The following is a 13,069-nucleotide window of genomic DNA, read 5'->3' as shown; positions in this document are numbered from 1 at the left end:
AATAAATAAAATAAATGGCAGAAAATGTTTTGATGTCACTCAAATTGTATTTTCAAAAGTGTGACATATTTGTGATCATGATTTTGAAATTAAAATAAAAACAATTATCAGTTTTTTACAAAAAGTTTTGTAAAAACTTTTAAAATCATCACATGATCATGACTAAACAAATTATTTTGTGAAATCCTTGTGATACAAGTCATGGTGATAAAAAAAATTAGACCCACGCAGCTCAATCGGACACGCCAGTTTAATAAAGAAAAAAAATCACAACGCTGCACACTCACTTCACCGCCCCCGCTAGGCATATCTCCCCGCCATTCCCCATTCTTGTGGTCGCTAGCTACCCCTCTCCACCGCGTCAAGCCGGCCCTCGCTACGCTCAGGCGCTCAGCCGTGGCCGCACCACGCCCAGCTGACTCTACCGTCAGCGCCGCGCCTGCTGCAGCTGCCGCCGTCGCCGCGCCTGCTGCAGCTGTCGCCGCCGCCAAATCTCTGCCAGCGGGATGCGGAGGCGTGGGATTCGAATTTGGTCGCCGGATCCGCTCGAGCTCTATCGGGCGACCCAGCGCAAGCGCCGTCTGAGGCGGATGCGGAGGAGTGGGATTCGTCTCCAACAGATCGGTGGCCGTGGCCATCCCGCGCCGGTGTTGACCGAGCAACGTGGGTCCCGCCGCCTCACCAGATGAGCGGTTCGGGTGCTTTTCTTTCCCGGCGAGCTGCCCCGTGCTTGCCCCCAGATGAGCGTCGGCCTGCCTAGGGGAGTAGTCGAAGAAGCGGCGTCGCGCTCATCCTCGCCTTCGCCCGATGCGAGAACTCCCGCTCCGTGCGCCGCCGGCAGCTGGTAAGCTCACGCGCCGCCCTCCACATCCGCCTGATGCAGTAATCTAGTTCCCTGATGCAGTAATTTAGTTCCATGATGCAGTAATTTCCGCCTTTGCCTTAGTGAGTTCAGTAATTCAGTTGTGCTTTTTTTCTGGTTTTGTTTTTTGATAGCATTTCAGTTTGACAGATGTTGTCACTACGACGGATTAAACAGACCAAAAGTATTGCTACCTACTGAATAAAAGCTTCACTAATGCGTGACCACAATTGGATGCGCACAATCTCCCTTTTAACCCAAGCCAACCGAAGAGCATCTGTAGAGAAGGATAAAAAAACTTCCCTATTCTTCTTACTTTTGAAGATATCTGCTGCCACAAAAGTATCACCTACTTGCAGACCTTGTAACTTTTCGATTGTTGTGATACACTTGGTAATGCTGCATGGATCATCCGTCATCTTCTCCTCAATTGCAGCAAACCGATCAATTTCTTCCCGCTTCAGTTTTAGGTATTGCTCAAGGAACACATCGTCATGGCCACGTTTCTTGGTTTCTCTATGATGTGCTCCATGTATCTCTGAAAATATTTGTGTGGGTCTTGGTGGGGCCTGCATATATTGCATAGGTGTAGATGAATGTGGGAGAGAATCCAAATTGCCTTCCTTGCTTAGTTTAGACTCGGCCAAAAAACGAAGAGTGTTGACAACCTAATGCAGAACCTAATAAGTTTCTCTTTTATATAAGGGAAAGAGCATTGATGGGATGGTCATGGAAGATGAGGTCAAGAAGGTGCAGGATGAACGTTGATGGGATGCTCAGGGAAGATGAGGCCAAGGTGGATACGCCCATGATGCATGGATGCATGTATGAATTATACTTGCACAAACATACCGTGACAAGTATCTCATGCCAAGCTTTAGTTTTGCTAAGAGATCTTGTTGCTCGTATCTCATGCCAAGCTTTAGTCCCTCTGCCTCCTTAATTCCTTAGGATCTGCGTAGATAATAAAACTAATTAGTGTAAATAGACAGGGTTGTATATACTTTGTTGATAGTCATTACCAATGGACATGGACACCGGTGTACGTCTTTCATTTTCCTGGGCATTGTTGTTAGCAGAAACAACGACCATTGTTGACTCACTGTAGGGCTGATGTTGCCTCCTAAGCTCGTCAGGGTCTAATATATGATACATTATAGTTATACTTTAGCATACAAAGGTAGTATTTGGATAATACAGAAGCATTCAGTACAAGGGCATTAACCTTGGGCTATCGGCTCGGGTGTATGTGCTACATTCTGCTCATCACCAAGCAGTGCCGTTGAAGCCTGTTTCTTTTCACGGGCTTCACGATGTCTTCTAAGAATGTCATCTCTATTGCGTGCATAATACTCTTTGTTCCTCTGCCTCTTCAATTCTTTAGGGTCTATTTATTATAAATAAGTAATGCAAGTTAGCACAGAAGCAACAACAGAAACAGTAGCAAATAGTAGGAACTGTTCGATGATAGTCACCTAATGATTGGTTGTTGCTTAAATCCTGAAATGGGGGGCTTGGGTCTGTATAAATACATATCGCGGGTCAGCACACAAGAAACAACAGAAACAGTAGAACAAAGTAGGAAATGTTTGCTGATAGTTACCCAATGGTTGGTTATTGCTTATATCCTGAAATGGGGTGCGCGGCCCCGCACGATTGGGAGACGACATACGGTCGCCTTCATGTGAATATTGATGACATTAATTTATTAGAACCATGTATATTATGTGTATAAGAAGATTAGCATGTATATTATTGCGTATAAGAAGATAAACGAAGTAGGAGAATACCATGGTTTCTGAAAAAACTTTGGGCTCGATTACTTTGAGATGATTGGATGAAGCAAAAATAGAGGTTTTGTAAACTGCAGACTGATCAATCTTTTAATCAAGCCATTAAAGGATGGCTGATCACTCTTTCAATAATTGCTACATTAGGTGGGGTTCATGTACTTCCCAGAAGTGCATGAGGCAGGGATAGATAGGCAACTGGGATAGTTTCAGCTTTCATCTAATAAACTGATGTAAACTGGCGTGATTTATTGTAACGCCCCGAGACCGAAGCTCCAGAAGACTTCCAGCTACTCTGAGTTTCGTCGTGTGATTTGTTTTGTTTGTTGCATCATTTGCATTGCATCATGCCATCATGTCATTTATTTTTTTTAAAAACTCAACTAAATAAAATGCATAGATCTTTTGATCTATTTAAATCGAGGGAATTCACATGGTGACTTCTCTTTATAACATATCCTCCAATATTAGGGAGCTATATTAAATATTCCATTTTTGGAATTCACCATAACACACTTGCAAAATCCCAATGCCTTTATTATCTTAATTCTTGATCTCCAACTCTGCCATAAATTATTTCATCATTTTCCGGAGCTCCACCAAAAATCCGAACATTTTTGGACCTTCCTTTCATCAAGTCCTAGTTCAAACCCATTTGAATTTCAAATGAGTTTGAATTTAAATCTTTCGATCATGCTCACTTCTATTTTTCCTGGATCGAACTCATTTTTGTGAGTCCGGGAAAATTATCCCCATGTCCTACTTCTTCCCCTAACCCCTCTTTTTCTTTTCTTTCTCATCTCTGTTTTTTCTTTTCTTTTAGCAGTGAGAGAGAGCCCAGCCTAACGAGCAAACCAGGCCGGGCCGGCCTGCTTCCTCGCAGCCCACCTCTCCAGCCGCAGCCAGCCGTAGCCCACTATCTAAGCAGGCCCAGCCGCGCCCCCCTCTAACCCTAGCCCGATCCCCTCGATCCCTCCTCCTCATCCCCTCGCGCCGCCACCTTCGTTCAGCGATCCCCATCGCACGCAGCCCCGCATCGCCAGGGAGCGCCGCCAGCGCTCGACCCCACTCCCTCCTCTCGATCCCCATCTCCCTCTCGCCATCTCCACCTCGCGATGCCTCCCTTTCTCGAGCGCCCCCGCGCCCTGCCAGCCTCGGCCTCCCGCGGCTGCCGCTGCTGGCCCCGCTGCCGAGCTCTCCACCGCGCCCGAACCCTCCTCTCGCTCGTCGCCCCGCCTCCAGGGTCCTCCCCTTGCTCCCGCGCTCCGCCCTCGCCGGAGAAGAGAGCCAGGCCGGAGCCCCGTCGGCCTCCTTGCCTCCGTCGCGTCCCGTTCCATCAGCCCCACGCCCGGCCTCCGCAACTCCACCGGGACGGCCAACTCCGGCGCCCCTCCGTCGCCCTCAAGCTCGTTCAGCGGCCCCTGTCTTCTCCTCGTGCCCGCCGCCGTCTTCATCTGCGCCCGGAGGAGCCCACCGCCTCCCTGCCTTCTGCTCGACCTCGTCCTCGGCCCCGAGATTCTGCTGCCATGGCGTCCCGAGCTCCGCCACACCTCTGCTCCTGCTTCCCCTTCATGCACCTGCCTACCACCACCGCACCGAGTCTTTTGCCTTGCTTCGTTTTGGTTTGGAGACTGAGATGAGACCGCCAAGATGCACCCTGGTTTCGCCAAGGCCCTCTGTTCGACTCCGTGTACAACTACACGGTGAGACGCCAAGTACCACGACGACCATCACTTGCCAAGTTCGACTACATGGTGACGCGTCAAGTACCTCTACCGCGTCTACGGGATCGCCAAGAACGCGTACCTCGACGACCTGCCAAGTACCCCTTCGGATCGCCAAGTTCATCTACCACGTGTACCACTATCGTCGACCCTCGAAGACCCCGTGGACCCCGAACATCCACGGGACATGAACAACTACTTCCACTACGATATGTACCACTACCGTCGCCATGTGAACAACTACTTCCCTCGACGACTCGAACCTCTCCGAAAACGCACGCTTCGAAGGTATAACCCCGAAACGACCGCCGTGGACCGAATGCACGTTGTATGAGATGCCCGTGTTTGCACCATGTCCGAATTGTTCCTTGCACGTTCGCCGTAAGCCATGCCACCATTATGTGGGACACCTGGAATCCGGAATCACCCCACCATCTTGCATGACACGCTCACGCCTCCTTTTGCACCGGTATCTCTGTGAGCTACCGGAACCGATATGTTGCCGTGGCACCATTTTTGTTTCGCCGCCGTGGCACCTTTTTCCTTCCGCCATGGCGACAAATGCTTCATAACATGCTCATGTCAACATTTTCATAAAATTGCTTAAAACTTGTATATGTCATCCGCATCATGATAACAACATTTAAAATGTTTAAACTTTTTGTTGCATTAAATTACTAAATGCATATGGGGATTTACCGGATTTGTTGTTTTTATATCCGGCCCCATTTAAATTGTTTAGATGGTATAGTTTATGTTATGCTTCACCTCTTGCCATGTTTAACAACAGTTAATATTGTTGGGTAGCTTAAACGAGAGATAACTAAATGATTGATGTGGTGTTCCGTCAACATGCACCTCGTTGCATATTGAGCTCCACTTAACTTGTAGTATTGTTTGTTGCACTTTGCCATGCCATGCCTCATTAAACCGGACATGCATCATACTTGTTTGTGCATCATGACTTGTTTATGCTTGTGTGTTTACTATGTTGTTTGTTTCTTTCCGGGTTGCTTCTCTCGTTAGCTTCGGTTTCGTTCCGGAGTTGTGAGGATTCGTTCGACTTCGTCCGTTTGTCTTCTTCATGGACTCTTTCTTCTTCCTTGCGGGATTTCAGGCAAGATGATCATACCCTCGAAATCACTACTATCTTTGCTATGCTAGTTTGCTCGCTCTTTTGCTTTGCCACTGCTACGATGCCTACCTTTTGCTTGTCAGCCTCCCAATTGCCATGTTGATCCCCTAACCCACCATTGTCCTAGCAAACCGTTGATTGGCTATGTTACCGCTTTGCTCAGCCCTTCTTATAGCGTTGTTAGTTGCAGGTGGAAGATTGGAGTCGTTCCTTGTTGGAACTTTTATTTACTTGTTGGGATATCACCATATATCTTATTTAATTAATGCATCTATATACTTGGTAAAGGGTGGAAGGCTCGGCCTTATGCCTGGTGTTTTGTTCCACTCTTGCCGCCCTAGTTTCCGTCATATCGGTGTTATGTTCCCGGATTTTTGCGTTCCTTACACGGTTGGGCTATTATGGGAACCCCTTGACAGTTCGTCTTAAGTAAAGCTCTTCCAGCAATGCCCAACATTGGTTTTACCATTTGCCACCTAGCCTTTTCTTTCCCTTGGGTTCTGCAGACTCAAGGGTCATCGTTATTTTACCCCCCCGGGCCAGTGCTCCTCTGAGTGTTGGTCCACCTGTCAGCTACCGGTGGCTACCAGGGGCAACTCTGGGCTGGCCTACCCGTACCTAGGACAATCTGAGTGTGCCCTGAGAAAGAGATATGTGCAGCTCCTATCGGGATTTGTCGGCACATTCGGGCGGTGTTGCTGGTTTAGTTTTACCCTGTCGAAATGTCTTGTTGTACCGGGATACCGAGTCTGATCGGAATGTCTCGGGTGGAGGTCTATTCCTTCGTTGACCGTGAGAGCTTGTCATGGGCTAAGTTGGGACTCCCCTGCAGGGATTGAACTTTCGAAAGCCGTGCCCGCGGTTATGGGCAGATGGGAATTTGTTAACGTCCGGTTGTAGAAAACCCGAAGTTGACCTTATTTAAAATACATCAACCGCGTGTGTAACCGTGATGGTCTCTTCTCGGCGGAGTCCGGGAAGTGAACACGGTGTTGGAGTTATGCTTGACGTAGGTTGCTATAGGATCACTTCTTGATCATATTTGTATCACTCGTGCTTTGCCCTCTCTTCTCGCTCTCTTTTGCGATTGTAGCCACCATATATGCTAGTCGCTTGCTGCAGCTCCACCTCATTACTCCATCCTTCCTATAAGCTTAAATAGTCTTGATCTCGCGGGTGCGAGATTGCTGAGTCCCTGTGGCTCACAGTTACTTCCAAAACCAGTTTGCAGGTGCCTATGTTACCGAGCAGGCGACGCAACCAAGCTCAGGAGGAGCTCGATGAAGATCTTGTCCTTTGTGTTGTTTCCGTTCTAGTTGATCAGTAGTGGAGCCCAGTTGGGGTCGATCGGGGACCTTTGTCGCATTTGGGGTTCTTCTTTTATTTTGGTTCCGTAGTCGGACCTTGATTGTATCTGGATGATGTAATGCTTTATTCATGTAATTGTGTGAAGTGGCGATTGTAAGCCAACTATGTATCTCTTTCCCTTATGTATTACATGGGTTGTGTGAAGATTACCTCACTTGCGACATTGCTTTCAATGCGGTTATGCCTCTAAGTCGTGCTTCGACACGTGGGAGATATAGCCGCATCGAGGGCGTTACAAGTTGGTAATCAGAGCCATCCCCGACCTTAGGAGCCCCCATTGCTTGATCGTTTTTAGCAGCCGAGTTGTGTCTAGAAAAATGTTTTGAGTCCTTAGGAATTATATATCGGAGAGCTTAGGAATTCTTTTACTTCCCAGTCTCCTCATCGCTCTGGTAAGGCATCCTGACGTAGAGTTTTGACTCTTCTCTTCTCAAATTTCACTAAATTTTTTTTTAGGATCACGCGAGTATCTTGGTTTTGTTCCGATGGTTTTGTGACGAGAACATTGTTCTTGGTGCCTCCTGTCTTTAGGGGTTGTGGCAGTGTCCCGGGGAGTTGAGCTCCGAGGTGTTGTCGTCACAATTTCATCGTTGCAATTCTGGTATACTTGAGATATGTTTGCCGACATCGAAAATCTCTTTTATGCAGTTGTTGGTGAGATAACCCCGATAACCCAGTACTGAGGTGAGTACGGGAGTATTGCCATGACTTGTATAACGGATGCTTTTCAAAGGTTGAGGTAGACGATTTCCGAAGGTTTCTTGGTTATGTGTTGAAGGATGGATACAGCTGGATGTAGGATTTGTTAGTTTTGGGTGAGATATTATGCTTCCCCTGTATCCCCAACACCTGATTGCATAACCTGAAAATTTCGGGAGTTTCATAGGTGGGAATTCAAGTAGCTCTTAGGATATCTTTCCGACAGATGTATGATATGAAATTGGGGTTCGACGTCTAGTGGTCCGCCTATTCACGGTTGGTTTTACAGTGGTCTCGTTGTGTCTTAAAGAGTCCTTGGCTATGCCGACTCGGGGACGCTTCGTATGTCATGTGCACTGCCTTGTACATGATGGTGCTGTACGATCGAGCCCGTGTAGGCCCCACCACGAAAACTTCGGACGAAATCTCTATCATATGTTTGTTCTGGCTTATTTTGCAAGCCAATCCTTTGTTTTGTTTTGAGTTGTGGTATTCGAGTTGCTTCGAAGTCAAATGTTGATTCCATACCTTTTCCAAATGGTGTTCTCATATTCCTATGTGAATACTAATCCTTCTTGATCATCGAGTCTGTCTTGTCAATCCTTTTTTTTAACCGGTGTGTCTCTCCTCAAGTGGATCCGTTCACGTCAACAACCGCAAGATCAATTATCACTTCTTCTCAACGATGTTCGTTTCATCTATTCTAGATTGTCTTTGTTTTCTCCCACCCTCCCTCCCTTGTTTTTTCCCAGGATTCAGATTTCTTATTCAAGTATCCTTTTATTCATGTGAAGTTTCTCCATTCTTTTCCGTCAATGTTCTTACCCGGTGGTTCTCAAGAAGATGTTCTACTAGTTCGTCATTCCTTATTCCTTTCTCTTCTCCGGTGGATTCAAGTCAAGTTTTGTTGATCATACCTTTTTCCTCATTTCAATGTCTTCTCATACCGGTGCACCTCATAGTAATTCACTTCTCACTATTTAATTGTTTCGGAGTGCTCAAGATATCTCGAAGATTCGTGTTTCCACTCTGCATTCGTTCAACCTCTTTCGAGATTGGTATCTCATTCAAGTCATTTAATTCAACCGGTGCAACATCTCTTTTAAATCTTTTCAACGGTGTTCTTTTGAGTGGGCCCTAACCCACAGGTCTTTTCCCAGGATCTTACCTGACTCTTCTATTTTCCCAGAGCTATCCTAAATTCTTCTCCAAGTTTGACGTAAGAATGAGTTATCATTAGTCAAATGCTTTTCTCCAAGATCTTTCAAATTCTTTTCATAGTTGGCTCAACCTCTTCGCTTTTGATTCTTCCGGTGTGCCTCAATAATTCTTGGTGGTGTTTCTCATCGTCATTCTCAGAGATTGAAGACCGATGAAGATTTTTCCTCCATATCTATCCGCTCTCTCAGAGATTCGTGATTCTAGCTTGTTGCCATCCTCTCATAATTATTTGCTATTGTGAGATATTCTTTTTATCCATCCGGTGCAAATTCAGGAGTCTTTTCAGTTTGATTCTCTGAAGGCCATTATTTCGGGATTATTCATTCTCAGCTTTCAGTTATCACTCTCCAATTTTACCGGTGCATCAAGTGATCTCTAATCAGCTCGTGATCTCTGCGCTCTCATGTATCTAAATCCTCTCAAGCATCCTCGTTCATTTGCAAATTCTTCCGGTGATTCGTTACCTTTTATTCGTCCTTTTCAATTCTTCCTGTGGTTCGTTCAAGATTTTTCTTCCTTCGTGTATCATATCTATGTATTTGTTATTTCAATCCTACCGGTGGTTCGTTGAAGACTTTCTCAAGTTTATGCTATATCTCTTTTAATCCTTTCTACGAGAATAAGTAATATGCCAAATCCGTTGATTGTCGTCAATTTAATTGGTGAAGGATAAGCATAACATAATTCTTATTCTTGTTCATCCAAGTGATTAATTCTTTATTCCGGAGGCCCTTAAAATTCTCGGTTTCATTTGTTTCATCTTCTCTTTTTCCCGGAGTTCCAAGCTCTAATTATCACGGAGATCCATCTAAATCATTGCAAGGATTCACCTTGTGTTTTCAATTTCTCTTTCTTTTCATTCCTTTTGTTTACCGGAGTTCTTCATGGAGGTTCTACATGATGGTTCATCAAGGATTTAATTCCCTTCTCAAAGTTTTCATCGAGATTCTTTCCTAAGGAGCTCAAGCTTTCTTCATATGGTAATCCGGAGTGCAATTCTTTCTACCATATTTTGGAGGTGGTATTATGTCATTCTTGATAATTTGAGTTCATGTTCCATGATTCACATGTTGTTAAGAATGAGTTATTTTTAAATCCATCAACCTCGTTGTTGGAGTTATCTTGTGTCATTCTTTCAATAGTTCCGGAGGCAGTGTGTTGTTGATTTCATCAAGTAACATCCCATCTTCTCAAGTTCATGTTCTATTCCTTCCATGTTCAACCGGAGTATTGCCCGAATTCTTCCCCTCTCATCTTGTTTTAACCGGAGTGGTTTCGAATTCTATCTTGTCCATTAAACTCTTGATTCATGTCTTTGCAACCTTCAAGTTCTCGTAATGTTCTTTGTCCCTCTTTTCTAACGGAGTGTTTTTCAACTTCGTTCACCTTCGTTGTGTTCTTTTCTCAAATTTGTTCAACCTCGCAAGGTTCTTTGGTTTCACTCCTTTGTCGTAAGAAGCAACTTAGTTTTACCGTTTCTCTTCCTTTTCTGTTTTCCCTCCGGTGCCATCCTAGATCTCGGGACGAGATCCTCTCGTAGTGGTGGAGTGTTGTAACGCCCCGAGACCGAAGCTCCAGAAGACTTCCAGCTACTCTGAGTTTCGTCGTGTGATTTGTTTTGTTTGTTGCATCATTTGCATTGCATCATGCCATCATGTCATTTATTTTTTTTAAAAACTCAACTAAATAAAATGCATAGATCTTTTGATCTATTTAAATCGAGGGAATTCACATGGTGACTTCTCTTTATAACATATCCTCCAATATTAGGGAGCTATATTAAATATTCCATTTTTGGAATTCACCATAACACACTTGCAAAATCCCAATGCCTTTATTATCTTAATTCTTGATCTCCAACTCTGCCATAAATTATTTCATCATTTTCCGGAGCTCCACCAAAAATCCGAACATTTTTGGACCTTCCTTTCATCAAGTCCTAGTTCAAACCCATTTGAATTTCAAATGAGTTTGAATTTAAATCTTTCGATCATGCTCACTTCTATTTTTCCTGGATCGAACTCATTTTTGTGAGTCCGGGAAAATTATCCCCATGTCCTACTTCTTCCCCTAACCCCTCTTTTTCTTTTCTTTCTCATCTCTGTTTTTTCTTTTCTTTTAGCAGTGAGAGAGAGCCCAGCCTAACGAGCAAACCAGGCCGGGCCGGCCTGCTTCCTCGCAGCCCACCTCTCCAGCCGCAGCCCACTATCTAAGCAGGCCCAGCCGCGCCCCCCTCTAACCCTAGCCCGATCCCCTCGATCCCTCCTCCTCATCCCCTCGCGCCGCCACCTTCGTTCAGCGATCCCCATCGCACGCAGCCCCGCATCGCCAGGGAGCGCCGCCAGCGCTCGACCCCACTCCCTCCTCTCGATCCCCATCTCCCTCTCGCCATCTCCACCTCGCGATGCCTCCCTTTCTCGAGCGCCCCCGCGCCCTGCCAGCCTCGGCCTCCCGTGGCTGCCGCTGCTGGCCCCGCTGCCGAGCTCTCCACCGCGCCCGAACCCTCCTCTCGCTCGTCGCCCCGCCTCCAGGGTCCTCCCCTTGCTCCCGCGCTCCGCCCTCGCCAGAGAAGAGAGCCAGGCCGGAGCCCCGTCGGCCTCCTTGCCTCCGTCGCGTCCCGTTCCATCAGCCCCACGCCCGGCCTCCGCAACTCCACCGGGACGGCCAACTCCGGCGCCCCTCCGTCGCCCTCAAGCTCGTTCAGCGGCCCCTGTCTTCTCCTCGTGCCCGCCGCCGTCTTCATCTGCGCCCGGAGGAGCCCACCGCCTCCCTGCCTTCTGCTCGACCTCGTCCTCGGCCCCGAGATTCTGCTGCCATGGCGTCCCGAGCTCCGCCACACCTCTGCTCCTGCTTCCCCTTCATGCACCTGCCGACCACCACCGCACCGAGTCTTTTGCCTTGCTTCGTTTTGGTTTGGAGACTGAGACGAGACCGCCAAGATGCACCCTGGTTTCGCCAAGGCCCTCTGTTCGACTCCGTGTACAACTACACGGTGAGACGCCAAGTACCACGACGACCATCACTTGCCAAGTTCGACTACATGGTGACGCGTCAAGTACCTCTACCGCGTCTACGGGATCGCCAAGAACGCGTACCTCGACGACCTGCCAAGTACCCCTTCGGATCGCCAAGTTCATCTACCACGTGTACCACTATCGTCGATCCTCGAAGACCCCGTGGACCCCGAACATCCACGGGACATGAACAACTACTTCCACTACGATATGTACCACTACCGTCGCCACGTGAACAACTACTTCCCTCGACGACTCGAACCTCTCCGAAAACGCACGCTTCGAAGGTATAACCCCGAAACGACCGCCGTGGACCGAATGCACGTTGTATGAGATGCCCGTGTTTGCACCATGTCCGAATTGTTCCTTGCACGTTCGCCGTAAGCCATGCCACCATTATGTGGGACACCTGGAATCCGGAATCACCCCACCATCTTGCATGACACGCTCACGCCTCCTTTTGCACCGGTATCTCTGTGAGCTACCGGAACCGATATGTTGCCGTGGCACCATTTTTGTTTCGCCGCCGTGGCACCTTTTTCCTTCCGCCATGGCGACAAATGCTTCATAACATGCTCATGTCAACATTTTCATAAAATTGCTTAAAACTTGTATATGTCATCCGCATCATGATAACAACATTTAAAATGTTTAAACTTGTTGTTGCATTAAATTACTAAATGCATATGGGGATTTACCGGATTTGTTGTTTTTATATCCGGCCCCATTTAAATTGTTTAGATGGTATAGTTTATGTTATGCTTCACCTCTTGCCATGTTTAACAACAGTTAATATTGTTGGGTAGCTTAAACGAGAGATAACTAAATGATTGATGTGGTGTTCCGTCAACATGCACCTCGTTGCATATTGAGCTCCACTTAACTTGTAGTATTGTTTGTTGCACTTTGCCATGCCATGCCTCATTAAACCGGACATGCATCATACTTGTTTGTGCATCATGACTTGTTTATGCTTGTGTGTTTACTATGTTGTTTGTTTCTTTCCGGGTTGCTTCTCTCGTTAGCTTCGGTTTCGTTCCGGAGTTGTGAGGATTCGTTCGACTTCGTCCGTTTGTCTTCTTCATGGACTCTTTCTTCTTCCTTGCGGGATTTCAGGCAAGATGATCATACCCTCGAAATCACTACTATCTTTGCTATGCTAGTTTGCTCGCTCTTTTGCTTTGCCACTGCTACGATGCCTACCTTTTGCTTGTCAGCCTCCCAATTGCCATGTTGATCCCCTAACCCACCATTGT

The 13,069-nt window shown here is 46.8% G+C and overlaps 1 long non-coding RNA gene across 1 annotated transcript; it reads left to right on the top strand.

Annotated features, from left to right (window-relative positions):
• The first annotated feature begins 300 nt into the window (after nt 1-300).
• On the top strand, nt 301-2,183 carry LOC123058881 (uncharacterized). Its single transcript, XR_006427312.1, has 2 exons — nt 301-844; nt 1,568-2,183. It is a non-coding gene; the product is annotated as an uncharacterized lncRNA (long non-coding RNA).
• The last annotated feature ends 10,886 nt before the right edge of the window (nt 2,184-13,069 follow it).

This window comes from Triticum aestivum, chromosome 3A (genome assembly GCF_018294505.1).
Source record: "Triticum aestivum cultivar Chinese Spring chromosome 3A, IWGSC CS RefSeq v2.1, whole genome shotgun sequence".
Classification (NCBI taxonomy): domain Eukaryota; kingdom Viridiplantae; phylum Streptophyta; class Magnoliopsida; order Poales; family Poaceae; genus Triticum; species Triticum aestivum.
This window is presented reverse-complemented; position numbering and strand designations above follow the sequence as displayed.